The sequence below is a fragment of the Podarcis cretensis genome (genome assembly GCF_951804945.1).
Source record: "Podarcis cretensis genome assembly, chromosome: 6".
Lineage (NCBI taxonomy): Eukaryota > Metazoa > Chordata > Lepidosauria > Squamata > Lacertidae > Podarcis > Podarcis cretensis.
The window spans coordinates 38,162,858-38,180,788 of record NC_137175.1 but is presented as its reverse complement, the minus strand read 5'-3'; the positions used below and the strand labels follow the sequence as shown (position 1 = coordinate 38,180,788).

The window sequence follows — 17,931 nt, the reverse complement described above, 5'->3', positions numbered from 1 at the left end:
GACAAAAGAGGCAGCCTTGTTTTTCATTCAGTGTATAATCAAGAGCACAAGGCATATTACCTGGGCAGGACATGACATATTCTGCAGACAACCAAGCAGTAAGCAATGATATTTTCTGTTGGTTTGGGGTTCAATGAGGAGACAGCAAATAGTCAGACCTGCAAAATAACCAGGCCAAGAGAAAAGCTCTACCCAGGAACAGGAAAAACGACAGGAAGCCAATCTGGCTGAAAAGTGCTTAACCTCTTCAGAATATGCAACATTTCCTCCCCCTGAATCCGCCATCTGAGAGACCCTTCCCTAAGAGATAATCCAGAGCTGCGCATTCTGCAATGATGCCCATTGCAGTGATTATTACCCAAAATTTCCCTGAAACTCTGTTTTTGTCTTGGAAAGGGAAAGGATGAGTGCCCAAGGGATTTTAAAGAAATTTGAGAGTGGGTTGTGGATGAAGGGGGGAATTGTGGTTTATTTTGAGACTTTTGTCTTTATTTTTCTTTGTGTTTGTTTTATGTACCAAAATAAAAGTGTGAACAAAAAGTAAAAATAAAACAAGCTCTAGGAGAGAGCTTGAAAGCATCTATTATTGCCATGGCATTTCAGAGGACAATAGTATCTTCTCATTGCATAAAAGTTTATCATTGTTTAATAATATCCCCTCTTCTCCTTCTCCTTCCCTGCCCTCCCTTCCTCACAATAATACAGGCGGCAACCATTTTGCATGCATCCAGTTGACACACAATTAAAGAACCATTAGAAGGGAGAACAGGAGGGGCCTTGAAGGTACCCGTCAACAGTTTGTCATAGTCTTCCTGACTATGATGAGGTGTATAATGGTGAGAAGGATTATATTTCTATTTAAATTATAGTAGTTATTTCTAATTTTACATTGGTATGTAAATTTAGATATTGTGATATTACAATTTTACATATTACTCCTAAGCAAACTGTATGCAAATTAATGCCTTACTAGGTGATTCATTTTAGCTTTTTTTGCATCAGTAGACTACCCTACTAACTGTGCACCATTACTGTGAGCCCTGAGTCTCAAAATAATAAGAGGCCAGCACTGCAAAAGGCTCTGTTGCTGTTTTTGCTGGGAGTCATAGAATTGTAGAGTTGGAAGGGACCCCAAGGATCATCCCCTGCACTGCAGGAATCTTTTGCTGAACATGGGGATCAAACCCACAACCCTGAGATTAAGAATCTCATGGTCTACCAACTGAGCTAGAAGGTTAAAGAGCCCTTTGTCCACACCTTAGTTTACACTGGAGCTGTTATGTGTGCCGGCGTGGTTGCTCGAGAGCGAACAGGCAAGACTCCCACTGGTCTTTTCAAGGTTTTATTATCTGTACAAAACATTTACAATGCAGAGTGTCTCAAGTCCATGTCTGCTCAGTCGCTGGCAGAATCTGGGAGTGGGTGATCCTTAAACTTTCCCCAGCATAGCAGTCTTTTGACCCCCATCCTATGCCTCCGCTCTCTGCGCGTAAACCGACTGTGCAGACAGGACGTGGGCAAAGGGGGACCTGCCTCCCCCCCGCTTTGCTCAGGCTTGGTGTTGCGGCTCTCTCTAGCATCTTCCAAGTTCTGCATCCCTTCCCCACTGGAGGCGGGGCTTCCCTCCTCGCTGGAGGAAGAGCTGCTTCACATGATCTTCGGAGGCTCCCTGTAACCACCTCTTACCTCTGAGCTGATGGCAGTTCCCTGACAGGAGGGAAACTGCTCAGGCCTTGCTAAACTCAAATGATGGCACCATGATTAGTTGCCAATAGGAGTTATATGTTGTTTTGTGACCACAGGCCTCCACTGCACCAATGCCACAGACTACACAGAAAGCTGCCCTGGAAGGATGTTGTCAATTGAGTCTTGCAGATTGAAATTTGATATGGTGTGTGACAAGTGATAGGGTTCAGCATTCCCACTAATCCTTGAAATGTTTAACCACAGGGATTGGATGCCTTTCGAGTTTCAAACTGTGTTTGTCACATAAACGCAGCACAGGAATTTCCTTCAGAAGGGTGTTTAAAATATTCATGAAATAAAAATGAAGATTTCAGTCCTCAAGTCTCAGCCTGGGCAATGATGCAGTCACAGACATTACGGAGCACTCAGTTGCATGGTAATGTGCCATTTGATACAAAAGTTGAGGGGCCTGCTGTGCAGTAATGTCAGACAATTCTTTTAAATCATGAACAGAAAAGAGAAGAGAGGGTGGCTAAGGTCATTTGCGATTGGGCACTATATTTAGATTAAGTCAAGCAGCCACTTTGACTTGTCAGCTGAATGTTTTCTGTACAATCAAGTGATATGTTGGGGTGGATTCAGGTGAACAACTGAGATGGTCACTGTGGTGGAGAAATCAGCATAAGGTGATCTTTTTGGAATGGGGACCATTTATCTGAGTGTTCTGAAAAACACTTTATTCCTCCTGTGAATGCCTTGGAAATTTGCAGGCAAGCAGCTGTGTTTTGTCAAAGACAAAACAGTTTACTGTGGAATCTCCACACTGGATGGTATTCAACTCCCTTTTACTAAGAGTAGACCCATCAAAATTTGAAAACTGAACTTAATCATGGCCATTAATTCCAGTGGGCCTACTCTGAGTAAATGTTAGTTAAACACAATCCATTGTTTCCTAAACTATCCCTTGACACAACAGCACAGTTCAGATATTTTACCCTGCAGTAACATCCTTTGCATGGTGAGGGCTGGATCTGGACCTCATAAGAACCAAGAAGCCTGCTGGATCTGGTCCATAGCTGTCAGCTTTTCCCTTTTCTTGGAATAAGGGAATTTCCCTTTAAAAAAGTGAAACATTGACAGCTATGATCTGGTCAAAGGCCCATCTAGTTCACAATTCTATTCTCACAGTGATAATCCAGATGCCTCTGGGAAGCCAACAAGCAGGACATGAGTACAATAGCACTTCCCTCCCTCGTGTTCCAGAAGTTCTTCCTCACGGAAGCAGAGACTACGGTCCAAGAAGCCAAACCTTTCCTGCTGACACCACCTGCACAGCCAGTGGTTTACTTCCAGTATTTTCTTCTCTCTTCCTGGGCCACAACCTTCAACAGGAAGGAGTGATGAAGGAGACAAAGGTCTCCCTGCTCACTTTCCTTGAATCACGCATATATGTTATGATTCTTTCGTGTCCCCTTTCTAAATCATCATTGTCTCAAATCATCATAGTCCCAAATCATCATAGTCCCAAACCTTGTCTCTGTAGATCATTTTGGTTGCCCTTTTCTGCACCTAGCACCATGGGAATAACATATTTGAGCTGCACACTCATGCAGAAATGTACATACACTTCACTCTATATATTCAGTCCTCTTGCATGTATCATGGAGCTCACACAATATTTTTTTGGAAATCTAAATGATTCTAGGTTGGATGGAGAAATGTCAGGGTAATCCCCCCTCCTTCTACTGAGCCTGCCACTGTTGTCCACAAAGTCACCTATGTGCAAACATGTGTTGGCAGGCTGTGGAAATGGCTGTCACATTCAGTTATTGGTACTTTTAGAATTAAGTGATTTGGGCATTTCTAGCTCGGGTTGACTATGTCTATAGATGAAAACAAAATTGATTGTTCAAGTGAGACGCTAACAGATGAGATGAGATCAGTACAGCACGAGAGTAAGTGAACCAGTTGCATATTTGCCAACACATTCCAAATGAGAGCTATTTCCTAGCAGATTCACACTTCTCTCCTTTAGTGCAGTGAAGACTTTCCCATGCAGATACTGATTTTGGGGCATTCACACCTGAACCTGTGTGTGTGGTCCAAGAGTACTACTTCAACCTCCGGCCCCACACACTTCATGAACAAGAACAGGGGTCAGCAAACTTTTTCAGCAGGGGGCCGGTCCACTGTCCCTCAGACCTTGTGGGGGGCCGGACTATATTTTGAAAGGGAAAAAAAAAAACAAAAAACCAGGCAGGCCCCACAAATAACCCAGAGATGCATTTTGAATAAAAGGACACATTCTACTCATGTTAAAACACACTGATTCCCGGACCGTCCACGGGCCGGATTTAGAAGGCAATTGGGCCACATCTGGCCCCCAGGCCTTAGTTTGCCTACCCATGAGCAAGATCTTAATGTATGGTGGACAGTGCATACATTAATTAATATATGTCACAAAGTTCTGTGGGTGGCTTACAGAAAATATGAAATGCAACTCAATACAGGGAAATGCACCTCAGTACAATAAAATATAAAAATGAAATGATTTATTTTTTTTACTGCTGTAATTCAACTTCGACTCTAACCCTGTGGGGAACTCTCTTGCACACCTGAACCCTGCAGAAAGCAGGACTGTATTCCCTGCACATCAGCTGATGCATGGGAATTCAATCCTGCTTGATCACTGTCTCCCCACTCCACCCCATCTGTCAAAGTTGGCTTGCGGGGTGGGGGAACATAAAGATCTAGCCTGCTACATCACAAAGCTTCCCCATCACTGCTGTAATCTGGGACAGAGCGTTTCTGAACATCTGCAGAGTTCATCTCACTCTTGCATAAACATTACCAGAGCCAATATTTCCAGGGTGGGAAATAAGTGATTCTAGTCAGGCATACACCTCTTAGGTTGCTTTATGCTGTGAAGTGGTCTATAAATTTATTTAAGTAATAATGAAATACATACTGCCGGTTTTAGAAATTAAGCAATGGATCTAAGATCTATAGTTCACCAGAAAGTCCTCTAGTGAATTAAAATGGTATTTTCTCAACCTATTTTAAGTTCTCTGTATTACCATTCCTCCTCCCTGCTCTCCACCTCAACTGAAAACTGAGCACTGTAGGTCACAAGCCATGAAATGGTGCTGAGGTGGTCTGAAACGCCGTTAAGACTGAAGACTTAGAATACCCAACATTCAGGCTAGCAGCCCATCTGCATAATTAACATCCATTCAGCCCCTCCGCCAAGCAAAGGGAAGTCAGTGGTGTGCACAGTGATGACGGGATGCAGTTTGCATCCTGTCCAAACAAGACACAAACTGTGTTCAGTTGTCTGGTCCTGCTTATTACCTTGATGGAATTCACCACATTGACCCCAGCAAGTAAGTGTACCATTTACACCCTCCACTGAACACTGTCATTTTACCCAGCTGTGTGAAGTACCTCTAGACATTATACCAAATTCCCTGGTTTTCTTTCATTCCCCCTGGTATTAAGGCTTTTTACCCCCTTTGACAAACAGCAGCTTTATACAAAGCAACATTCATCCCAGGTTTTTCAGCCTCCTACCTGTGGTGATGGAAATTGATGAAGCACTACCTGAATATTAGTAATGCACATAATCTAATGGCTAAATATAGAACTGACAAAGGCCCTCCCTTAGATAGCAGCAGCATGGGGAAAAATCAATGTCATTCCTGATACAGTTGCCTGACAGACATCTTCAAGAAGAGTTTTATCTTTACTTGTCACTGATTCACAGATATGCCTTGGCATCGGATTATAGAGTGCTTTTATTCTGTTGTTTTTTTTGCAGGTAGGGGCACATTTTAAGATTGATTTCTCTTGTGTCTCTATACTTTTAGGACTGTTCTATATGTTGGAACAGATTTCCATTTTTCCACTGCAGGCTGAGTGCATCTTTTCCATAATGTTCATGTGTCTGGAAAAGGATACATATAATCCTCAGATAATCACGGTTCCTAGGAGTGTGCACTGACTATTTTTAGGCACAAAAATGTGTTCTGTGACAGAAAAGAGGTAGTTGACCCAGAATGGACCCATGTTTTGCTTTAACTTATGCAGGACTAGCAGAGAGCGCACGTTTGTTCATGGAGAGTCACATTCTGGCCCACCATCTTGATTCAAAATGGCACCTGGCATCAAAATAGCAACCATCCAGATGCCAATGGGATCTTGAAAGCAGGGATCCAAGTGCAACAGTGCTCTGCCCACTTGTAATTACCAGCAACTTCTACTCAGAGGTAAGTAGAAGCAAGAACATCAGGCTGTTGCTCTCCAATGCATGCTTTCAGGTTTTCCATTGGCATTTGGATGGCCAATGTGAGAACAGAATGCTGGTCCATTGGCCTGATGCAGCAAGCTGTTCTTAGGTGAAGTGGGAAGCCTCTTGTAGTTGTGGTGGTATCCTGTGCAATTTAGAAACTTGGAAAATTGGGGATCTATAAGGCATGGGTACAGCAGCTATACTGCATCAGACAGATGCCTTGGCTTGCGGTGGGGGGGGGGAGAGGTGATGATGAGGTGAGGCCAGTGTGCTCATACCTGCTGTCTACCTCATATGTTTTCTCTGCCCATTTAGAGAAGAGGGCTAAGGAGAACAGTTTAGGCAACTGTGTGATATAGGCATATTTCATGGGAACTGGGAGGAAAAGTGTTAGGGATGGATTGCCAGGGATAGGACTGGATTGTAACTCATCTTGATCACTTGCTTGGAAAAGGCCTTCCTAGATGTAGTCTGCCTGCAATGTAAACCCCATTTTTTGCCAGGAAAGACACTTCATGTATTCATGTTTTCCATGCCCCTCAGTAAACCCTCAATATAGCCTAACGTGGGCTGCTTGTAAAACTGGAGATTGTCTTTGGCTTGTATATGTTTTGGCAGAGGGAACCATTTCAATATGAAGCAGCCTCAGAATCCTTTTGGCATTTCTGAAAGAATGGGGCAGGATGAATAATTCACTTGAGAAGCAGTTGACATTATGCTGGAGCTTCAGCAAAGTTTATTTAAACATTTTTTAAAAATGAGATGAATCAGTAAGTGTTCATCTGAGCTCGTCGTGCTTCAGAATAAATGACTGATTGAAAGTGATTTTTCAAAAAGGAAAAGGAAAGGTTATTTTTATTATTAAAAGATCACAGGGCAGTTCTCTCCAAACAGATCTTCCCAAACGGTTCCTAAATCAAGGTTTTAAGAACAACATAAACAAGAAGGGAAGACTTATGCAGGAGTTACACTGCTACAAAGTGGTTTGCAAATAGAAGGATCAAAAAGCAGGCCAAGAAAATGGGAGTGGTAATCAGCAGTCACCTTCTGTGCATAGGCAATTAAGAGTACATCCCTCATAATTGTTTATTGATATATATATATATATATATATATATATATATATATATATATATAAATCATTTTTTTGCTTTTAAGTCATTTTAAGTCATCTTTTAACACCAGAAATTGTTCTGTGTCTGTTGGGCATTGAATGTCCCTTCTTGCGCCAGCAACTGATTCTACTAATGGCCCAGTCCAAATCTCCTGTTCCAGAACTGTATGAGACAAGATAATTTATGACAGATTACAAAGTCTAGGTGCACTACCTGCTTCTGATGTTACTTTCCAGAATGATAAAATCACCAGGATGTTAATATTAAATGCTGTATCCTTTTCTCACCCTCATATGATATAAGCTGACATTTACTATAGATGGCTGCTATAGGTACTTGTATCTACCCATAACACTGTATTGTTGCCTCATAGCAAGCACATGTGCTTCAGAGCTAGAACTGAAATGCTTGCTGCATGGGTATATGCACACGTAATAGATATATAGTGAACTGGTTTTAAGAAAGCACTGGCTTATTCTTCTCACATGAGGACCAAGTCAGACATTCAGCATTCAGATCTGATCTCCCAGTTATTGGACCAATTGAATGGTCCATAAATACTCCTTTGGCAGAATTATGCACATGGCCAATGCTGAAAGCATTGATAATAATTAATGCAACCACATTGGACATCAAAGGGAAGAGGATAACAGAAGGAATTTGTCTCAAGTTGTAAAATCAGACAAGGCATCAAAGTACAGAGTATGCTGATTTATCGCTCAGAAATGAACAAGGTGTGCTCAGTGTCCATTTTAAAGAAAAGGGTTGTGGGTGTTTTCTAAGTTCTGAAAGAGAGTGGCTTTTATTTTATGAATTTGAAATTGGGCAGGTAATTAGCACCCTAAATGAAATGTGGACATGCATTGTGCCTGTCGCTCTTTCCACAGCTGGAAATAAAGCAACTTTTCCTCTTTCCTTCTCAGAATCAAAAGCTACTCAATTACAGTTAGTAATATGAAAAAGGCTTCAGGAGAAAGGCTTGAGGCTATGAAGCCCCCAAATGGCTTCCCCTTAATGGTTCCATTATTAAGTTTTTCTATTTTTAGCTGAATTCCCAGGTATCCTCTACCTGCACCCCCCCTCCTTAATTCTCTTAGCTGTTCAACAGTTTCTTACCACAAAAGAAGATGGCTTTGTGTTATGTTGCTATGGCAACCCCTGCTGTCACCCTACAAAGTATAGGGAGGGAAGTGGATCAGAGAGGGAAGAAAATCAAAGCTAGAAATAATGATTTTCAGCATATTCTACACAATATGCATATTGTGACACCACATCCAGATAGCTTGTGTTTTAGGAGAATGGAAACTGAAGGATGTTGAGAAGAGAGTCATGTCTTATTTCACTTCCTTTCCCAATGGAATTTTGTTTTCTTCTGCAATCTTGGTAGGGATGACACAGTCATCCAATAGGTATGATAGCCACCATGAGTATTGTGCTTTCAAAGGTGTGGACAGTTATTCTGAACACAGGGAAGACCATAGCTCCGTGGCTGAGTATCTGCTTTGCATGCAGTAGGTTCTAGGTTGAATCCCCAGCATATTTGGGTCGGGCTGGCAGAGACATCTGCCTGAAACTCTGGACAGCTGCTCCAAACCTGGTGTTGTCTGTGTTGACAATACTGGGCTAGATGAGCCATTTTCTACTTCAGTACCATATGAAACATGGTACTGCTATGATGCCTTATGTCTGATCCTATCAAATTTACCATTCATTGTGGTGTGGTCAGCAGCTACACGAGAGTGTCTTGTGCAAGCTCATCAGAAGGGGGAAATCATAGAATGTGGACACTCTTCTGCCATCTCATGAAGGTTTAAGTATCATTATGGAATGTACATTCCATTTTGGATCCAAATAGGCAACCCAGTGAAAGGGGTTTTTCCATGAAAAATAAATTGAAAAATCTGAGAAAATTGCAACAGGGTGGGGATGCCCTTGCAGAGATCACCAGCCACTTTGGGGCCCTGGACACTTTTGCAAGCCAGGGAAATTGTTGCAGTCTCCCCACCCAACACAAAACACCACAACCTAGTTTGTTATCTGTAATTTTCAAAACTTGTTTGAGTGAGATGAGGAGTGGTGAAGGGGACCTTGTGTGTGTGCCAAGGAAGGTATTCTCAGGGCAGATGGGAATAAGCACCATGTCTGTAGAATAAGATTTTTTATATATATATATATATATATATATATATATATATATATATATAATGTAAAAAATAATAATCTGTAACTGCCCCTGACTATAAAATATTCTTAAAAACAAACAAACAAACAAAAATATATGCCACTGTATTCTGCTCTGGTCAGACCTCACCTGGAGTACTGTGTCCAGTTCTGAGCACCACAGTTCAAGAAGGACACTGACAAACTGGAACGTGTCCAGAGGAGGGCAACCAAAATGGTCAAGGGCCTGGAAACGATGCCTTATGAGGAACGGCTAAGGGAGCTGGGCATGTTTAGCCTGGAGAAGAGAAGGTTAAGGGGTGATATGATAGCCATGTTCAAATATATAAAAGGATGTCACATAGAGGAGGGAGAAAGGTTGTTCTCTGCTGCTCCAGAGAAGCGGACACGGAGCAATGGATCCAAACTACAAGAAAAAAGATTCCACCTAAACATTAGGAAGAACTTCCTGACAGTAAGAGCTGGTCGACAGTGGAATTTGCTGCCAAGGAGTGTGGTGGAGTCTCCTTCTTTGGAGGTCTTTAAGCAGAGGCTTGACAACCATATGTCAGGAGTGCTCTGATGGTGTTTCCTGCTTGGCAGGGGGTTGGACTCGATGGCCCTTGTGGTCTCTTCCAACTCTATGATTCTATGATTCTATGATTCTATATTATTTATACCCCATCCATCTGGCTGGGTTTCCCCAGCTACTCTGGGGCGGGTTCCAACAGAACACTAAAATACAATAACCTATTAAACATTAAAAGCTTCCCTAAAAGTGCCAGACCTGGTGCAGCCCATCATGGCCACATCAACCCACATGATAATAAAATGAACATGTGTAACCTGGACTACTGGGGAGTGGGTGGGGCTGTGGTCTAAACCACTGAGCCTCTTGGGCTTGCTAATTGGAAGGTTGATGGTTCAAATCCATGTGACGGGGTGAGCTCCCATTGCTCTTTCTCAGCTCCTGTCAATATAGAAGCTTGAAAGCATGCCAGTGCAAGTATATAAACAGGTCCTGCTGTGGCAAGAAGGTAAACGGTGTTTCCATGTGCTATGGTTTCCATTACGGTGTCCTGTTGCACCAGAAGCTGTTTAGTCATGCTGGCCACATGACCCGGAAAGCTGTCTGTGGACAAATGCCGGCTCCCTCGGCCTGAAAGCGAGATGAGTGCCGCACCCCATAGTCACCTTTGACTGAACTGTCCAGGGGTTCTTTACCTTTACCTGGACTAGGGATGAGTGAATCTGTCTATTTAAGCTTCTCTCAATTTCTCATTTTTCCACACTCCAGGTTAGTCATTACATTTCCAAATTAGTTTTCCTTAGCCCTACCTGGAGGCACCATGGGTTGGACCTGCCAACTTCTGCTTGATCACTGAGCTGTAGCGCTGAGAGTTTCTGAATACCTATGATGTTCAGGCACTGTTTTGTGCAAAGTTGTTATAGTGAGGTTGCTTTTCTAGCTTTCTCCTGAACTTTGTTCGCTCCTATTTATTTAATCCCATAGTTGGAAAATTAGAACAGTTCACGAAGAGGAAATTTGTGGCCTGGAGAAATCATCCAAAATCCAGTTCCTGAGAAGTCAGTGTTGATATGTTGACACATTTGTATCAATTAGCTGTAGGGTCAGGGGTGAGAGCTTGGCAAGTGGAAGAGAGATGCTGATCCCTACATCTCTATAGCACTTACTGACAGCTGGAAAATCATCCTAAGAAAATGACAGACAACTTGTTCAGTACTGAAAACTACACTGAATTTCCACCCTGCATTATGTATAAAGATGGCTAGAAAACTAGTGTATCAACAAGGAGAGTATGAACACATGTTCAAGATGTTCTCTTGCACACTGACTATATAAATGTTGTCTAGCAATTGGTGTTCAGAGGCATATTGACAGTGGAGATAGAAGACAGTCATCATGACTAGTAACTGCTGATAGCCTTATTCTCCATGAATTTGTCTGATCCTCTTTGGTAGCCATCCAAATTGGTAGCCATCACTGCCTCTTGTCGGAGCGAGTTCCAGAGTTTAACTATGAATTGCATGAAGAAATAAGCTGCACTGAATCTTCCAAAAGCTCCCTTGGATATCCATGACTTCTACTGTTGAGGGAGAAAATTTTTTCTCTAACCACTTTCTCCATGCTTAAAATGCACCTGAAGCTCAACTGGGAGGAGGCCCATCTGATCTCAGCTGGGATGGAGTTTCACAGGACTGGGCCCACAATACTTAATTCATGACTCTTGGCAGATGACAGCTGTGCATCTGAGCCATGGGAGACCACTAACAGAGATTTCCACCAAAGATCTCAAGGACTGGGCAGGGAGATACAGAATCGGGCTGTCCTTAACGTATTCTGGACCAAAGTTGTTAAGGGCCTTTTAAATGAATTAACCCTGGCCCAGTAACATATGGGCAGCCAATGTAAGTGTCTTTGGCACATTTGTAATATTTGGCACATGTGTTCATCAAATGCCATGTGCACAGCCCTGAAGTATTCTGGGCTTTTTTTGTTTCATCATGTATCAGTCTCTGCATAGATCCTCTTCCATCCATTCTTACATATGTTGGTTTGTTGCCAAGAATAGTTCCCAAATAAGATAGGTCTGGGTGCACCTATTTTATTTTATTTTATTTATTTTATTTTAGAATTTTGAAGTGAATTCATCTGGCTGACTGAACCTTGAAGTCAGGAGCATGGAGACCAAAGTCCAGACTAGAGGAAAGAGGGCTCCCTTACAGCTGAAATCTAGTGAAGCTTGCTATAAGTAGGAATAAGAAATCTTATTGTGTAGATTTTAAGTATGGCGACTGACTGCCTTCCTTTCTCAGAGAGAGAGCCAAAACTCCAGCATTGCTGATGGCACAGACACACCGACCACCAGTTATGTAACTTATGATATCTTTTTTTATATTTTCTCTCCCCCTCCCCACCTTCCTTCGTGCTTCTGAAGTGATGATGTTTCCTCTTCACTGGGTTTGCGTGTCCCTGCTGGGGACTTTAAATTGCATGTTCAGTGATAGGACTTGACTGCTCTTTAATGCTTCCTGCAAATCTTATTAACTGTATGGTAATAAATGGAGGAGGTGCACAATTAACTGGGTGGCTCATAATCTGCACTTTGCATCCTGTTAAGTATGCAAAGAGCAGGTAGGTGTTGCAGTTCCAAAAGAGAGAGAGAGAAATTATTTAAAGGTATGTACCATTATTGCTCAAGAAAGAAAGAAAAAGTGTGGAACTTGCTTTTAAGGTTGATTTTGTATACCTGACTTTCTAATTGCCTTAAATCTGTTTTTATAGTTTGGATTACAGAACAAATTAGAAAATGTGTTGTATCTTGTTTACCCAGATAATGATGCAATTCTGTTCTCATCAAATCAGGCTTTATTTGCCCTCACAAGACAGTTTAAAATAGCCTTGAAATAACAACAACCAGCCTCTCCTTTGTTATTTTAGTGCTTCCTTCTTCAAATGGAAGCCATTTTGGAGATGCAGAATTATTATGCCTTTTCAGTCCAAAGTGGGAGACATTTCTTGCTGCTAAAGTAGAGGATTTGGAATCAGAAAACTCCACAGGTTCTGATCCCTAGTTGAAGCCAGCCACTTTCTTTCCTTTCAGAGCTTTCTATTTTGTGACCTGTGGGACTTGTCAATGGTCATGTGCATGACCAATTTTGAAGAACGTTTTCCACATGTGTACTTCCACAGGATTGCTTGAGGTAAAAAACACACACCCCAAAGCCTGCTATAGCATCATGGCTAAGAATAAAAGTTGGGAAGCCAAAATTCTAATCCCACTTGAACCATGAACTCACCAAGTGGCATTTGACAAACTGCCATCTTTCAGCATCTTCCTCACTCTGTAATATTGGTATTATAATGATGGATATACTCAAGGGTCCTTGCAGATTTTTTTCCAGGGCTGGGGAAATATAAAACACGAAAGGGGGAACAGGCTAGTTTGTCACACACGCAAATAAGTAGAATGGCACATTTTGCCAGATAGCTTGGATTTTACAAATGCCAGAAACTTATTCTTTTAAAAATAAAAAAGCTGGGTGCCCAGAGATTATGATTCATCAGAGGGTGGGTGCAAACACCATGGATGCAATGCTGCTCACAAGTCACTGCTCAATAGCCCTACATAAACATAGCATTGCAGCTAAATCCTGCTGTAAGAACTTCCTTCTCTTAAATATAGATTCACGATGGACATTACAGAGGGTTAAGAATCAAACAATGTAAGTGGAGCCTTGCTAGATCAGATCAATCCGTCTATCTAGGCCTGGGATATAGCCCTTCAGTCATTACTGGACTACAACTCCCATCATCCCTAGTTGGTTATGCTGGCTGGGGTTGGTGGGAATCCAACAGCATTAGGAGTTCCCCACCAATGATCTAGTCTAACATCCTGTTTGGGCAAATGTATGCAACAAAAAGTCTTGCTTTTTCCACAAACATCTACGTAATATTTGTTGGATTGGCAAGACAGCAGACGTAAGAAATGGCCCGCATGGTGGGGCGGCTGACACCGACATCACTGCAGCTTACCTAGGTGGGGATGGGGCAGTGAGGTGGGTTGGTGGGTGGGCTTTGCAAGTACACCAGTGAGATTGCTGGATTGTCTCTGCTAGTCCACCTGCACAGCCCAGACCCTGCTGCTGCACCACCCCAGCCTTGTCCAGGTAAGCTGCAGAAACACTACAGTATGGAGGTAGCCACATGACTCTGCCACACCATGGACCGATAGTGAAAAAAGCTTCTGAATCCAACTAAAGCTGTTCAGCATCAGGTCAGCAAAAGCAAACTCGCTTTTATTTCTGCAGGCATGTTGGTGCGTGGTTAAAATGCATGCTCAGAGCATTTCATCCTTTTCCCATCAGGGCTGGCAAGCTGTTTGTCTGTTTGTTTGCTCTAACATGTCAGGAGTGTAGAAGCAGCTGTAAAGCATGGAATGATGAGGGATGGGGAAAGAGAAATGTTAAGGGGGGTGAGCATGAAACCATTAAGTTTAGTATCTAGAATTACCTCCTTGCATGACTGGTTACGTACAATGTAGCACGGAGGAATCAGGTCATTATCAGGTATAAATCTGCCCCCCCTAGAGGTGCTTCATATACACACATGCACAGGGCCAGATTTAGGCTTGATGAGGCCCTCAGCTACTGAAGGTAATGGGGCCCTTCATATGTCCAGTTGTCCTTTGTCAACAACAAATTGTCGCTTTTTTGTGCTGAATATATCCTATATGGTAATTTATGAACCTAGGTAAAGGTAAAGGGACCCCTGACCATTAGGTCCAGTCGTGACCGACTCTGGGGTTGCGGCGCTCATCTCGCTTTATTGGCCAAGGGAGCCGGCGTACAGCTTCTGGGTCATGTGGCCAGCATGACTAAGCTGCTTCTGGTGAACCAGAGCAGTGCACGGAAACGGCGTGAGCTGGGACCGAGCTGGGACCGAGCAACAGGAGCTCACCCTGTGGCGGGGATTTGAACTGCCGACCTTCTTGTAATGGTTCTAGGGGGTTGCTCGTGTGTAAGTTGGCACCACACCTGGCTGGGTTACCTGGGTGAACCCTTTCTGTCCGGATAGCCACCCATCCGTGGCTGTCTCAATCGCTGGCAGAATCCGTCAGTGGGCGTTTCTTGAACTTCTTCCAGCAAAGAAGTTCTTTGACGCCCAGTCTCCTCCTACTCTCCCTGCACGGAAGTCTTCTGCGCAGGGAGGGTGTGGGCAGCGGAGGACCCGTGCTCTCCCCACTGGTCTCCGATGAGGAGTCCTGGAGCCTTCTTTCCAATTCCCCCATCTGCCCCCCTCCTCCACTGGTGTTACGCTGATTTCCTTCCCCAGCGGATGGGCTGCCTCTCTCCCTACTGGGACCCTCTCCGGCATCCCTCTGGAGCCTTCCCTCCGCCTCTGGCTCCGATGGCAGTTCCCTGACACTTCTGATCGGCAAGCCCTAGGCTCTGTGGTTTAGACCACAGCACCACCCGCGTCCCTATTAATGGACCTAATAGGTATCTAAAGCCATTTGCACATAACAAAATATGTATTTTATCAAAGTAATTGTTGAACCGAAATACAATTAAGAAGACGTATATTAATAGTGAAATACAATTAAGAAGAAGTATATTTTTTGGGGGCCCCCAAGAGAGTGGGGCCCTAAGCTATAGATTGTTTAGCTTATACACAAACCTGGCACTGCACATGCAGCATGCCAATGGTTTCCTTTTTGCTTATCATCTCCTGATTCTCTTTTGCTGTTGAAGGGATCTGTGTAGGCACTCACTGTTCACTCAACATAATTCACCCACCTCCCACCCATGGACCCATCTGCCAGCTGTCATGGCACCTTTTCCAAATCCACACAGGCAGCCCTATCAGACTCGAAACACATATATCATATATGCCATAGGGAATCTCTGCTAAGTAAGCATTATGCATATAAGCAGGGACATAGGCGGGAACTGCCCTAGCAATTAACATTTTCAAGCACCTCTGCTGTAAGGATCTAAATTTAAACCCTGATATCATTATCCTTGGCACAGGGCCCAATCCGTTTTCATCTGACCTACCTACAATGCCTTTTTTATTTTTTATGAATGAAAGCTATTTGCCAAATTGACCATTTTTGCTGTCGTTTTTTATTTCAGATATTGCAGTGATAAGTGCTATGATAATTCCTGGAGAGAAGCAGAGAGGACGAAGCAGATAAATAAATAAATGAATGAATGGGTATCTGAATGAACATTGGCACTTGGGCATGCAACAAAAGTGTAGCTAGCTTTTTGTTTTGATAGACACATGTGCCTTCATGTGTGGGGCAGGTAGAAAATAGGAGCTGCAATCTTGAAGGTTTTAAGAGTAAGAGAAAGATAGTTGTTACGTGATCTGCAAAGAACAGGAATTTAAAACAAACAGCACCTGGAAGTCAAGCAGTGCTCCTTTAAACTCCCCGCCCCAGGAGAGACCTCCTAGGATTTCTGGTACTACTGATCATCCTTTGCATTGAAATGCAGAGCATGAGACAAGAAGTTCTGTGATCACTTTCCCCTTATTGCCAAAGGTGACATCTGAAAAGAGCAGGGCTTCCTCCTGAGTGTGTGTTGAGGGGAAACGGAGGAAGATGAAAGAAAACAGAGCTGAAGAGAATCACTTTATACCTCTGTGGTATTTGCCACTTGTTGTAAGGCAGCATTTCAAAAGATGAAAGCAAATGATTAAACCAAAACTTTTCAGCTTTCAGTTCAGGTTTACAGAAAGACAGAAACAGATATAGACACAATTATATAGATGCACCTGACCTTCAGCTACAGAAAACTCCTGAACTGCTAATTTATAGAGAATAGTTAAAAAGAAAAAGGCCCAGTTGGTACACAGAATTCAGGGAAGTAAGTACACACAGGGCAGCAGTGGAACTCCTCCCATCTCCTCTCCCTGTGTGCCCCCTAAATCTGTTATGGGGTAACCCACATCCCTAACCCTGTAGGATAGCTCAGTTGATAGAGCATGAGACTCTTAATTTCAAGATCATGGGTTTGGGCCCCACACTGGGCAAAAAGATCCCTACATTGCAGGGGCTTGTACTAGATTACCCTTGTGGTCCTTTTCCAAAACTATGATTCTGTAGCAGATTTAGGGAGGCAGGAGTCGGGAGTTCTGTCGCATGAGAGTGAATCCTTGCATTGATGGAATGAATGCATAACGTCCAGAGGGGTAGCTGTATTATTCTGTCACATCAAAAAATTGTTATTGTTTAGTCGTTTAGTCATGTCCGACTCTTCGTGACCCCATGGACCAGAGCACGCCAGGCACTCCTGTCTTCCACCGCCTCCCGCAGTTTGGTCAGACTCATGTTTGTAGCTTCAAGAACACTGTCCAACCATCCCGTGTTCTATTATTCTGTCACATCAAAAAATAGCACATGGCATAAGCTTTTATGGACTACAGTCCATTTCATACTATGAATGAAGTGTCATCCAGAGTAGCAGATTTATGTATACAGTGGTACCTCAGGTTAAGTACTTAATTCATTCCGGAGGTCCATACTTAACCTGAAACTGTTCTTAACCTGAAGCACCACTTTAGCTAATGTAGCCTCCTGCTGCCGCCACACCGCTGGAGCACTATTTCTGTTCTATCCTGAAGCAAAGTTCTTAACCTGAAGCACTATTTCTGGGTTAGTGCAGTCTGTAACCTGGAGCGTATGTAACCTGAAGTGTATGTAACCTGAGGTACCACTGTACATGGTTGGTTGGAGGAGGGATATTGTAAAGAGGAAGGAAAGGGGAGGAATTCAGTTCAGTTTGCATTTTAAGGTGAACATACCAAAATTCACACTTCCTGAAACAATATGCGAACCAGAACACAGCTAGCCTTTGAATTACTGAATTTTGCAATGCACTTCTCCACCCAAGTAATATACTAGGGTAAAGTATGCCTACAATAATATAAGTATGCCTAGTAATATACTAGGGTAAAGTATGCCTAAAGTATGCCTACACATATTAGTAATAATAGCATTAAAGTGGGGGAGATTGCTTTGGCAAAATGCAGACATTAGGCAAAATTGCATGCATATATATATATATATATAGAGAGAGAGAGAGAGAGAGAGAAATATAACCTGAAATACTGAGGAATTTGCATGGGAATTTTTTTTCAACTGATGTTGA

The 17,931-nt window shown here is 42.9% G+C and overlaps 1 protein-coding gene and 1 long non-coding RNA gene across 7 annotated transcripts in view; one reads left to right on the top strand and one right to left on the bottom strand.

Annotated features, from left to right (window-relative positions):
• The window catches only part of KCND3 (potassium voltage-gated channel subfamily D member 3), a 272,536-nt gene that overhangs the window by 177,150 nt on the left and 77,455 nt on the right, over positions 1-17,931 (bottom strand). The window lies entirely within an intron of this gene.
• On the top strand, positions 620-16,997 carry LOC307218104. The gene is made up of 4 exons (XR_013839773.1): positions 620-836; positions 5,773-5,951; positions 12,876-12,975; positions 15,910-16,997. It is a non-coding gene; the product is annotated as an uncharacterized lncRNA (long non-coding RNA).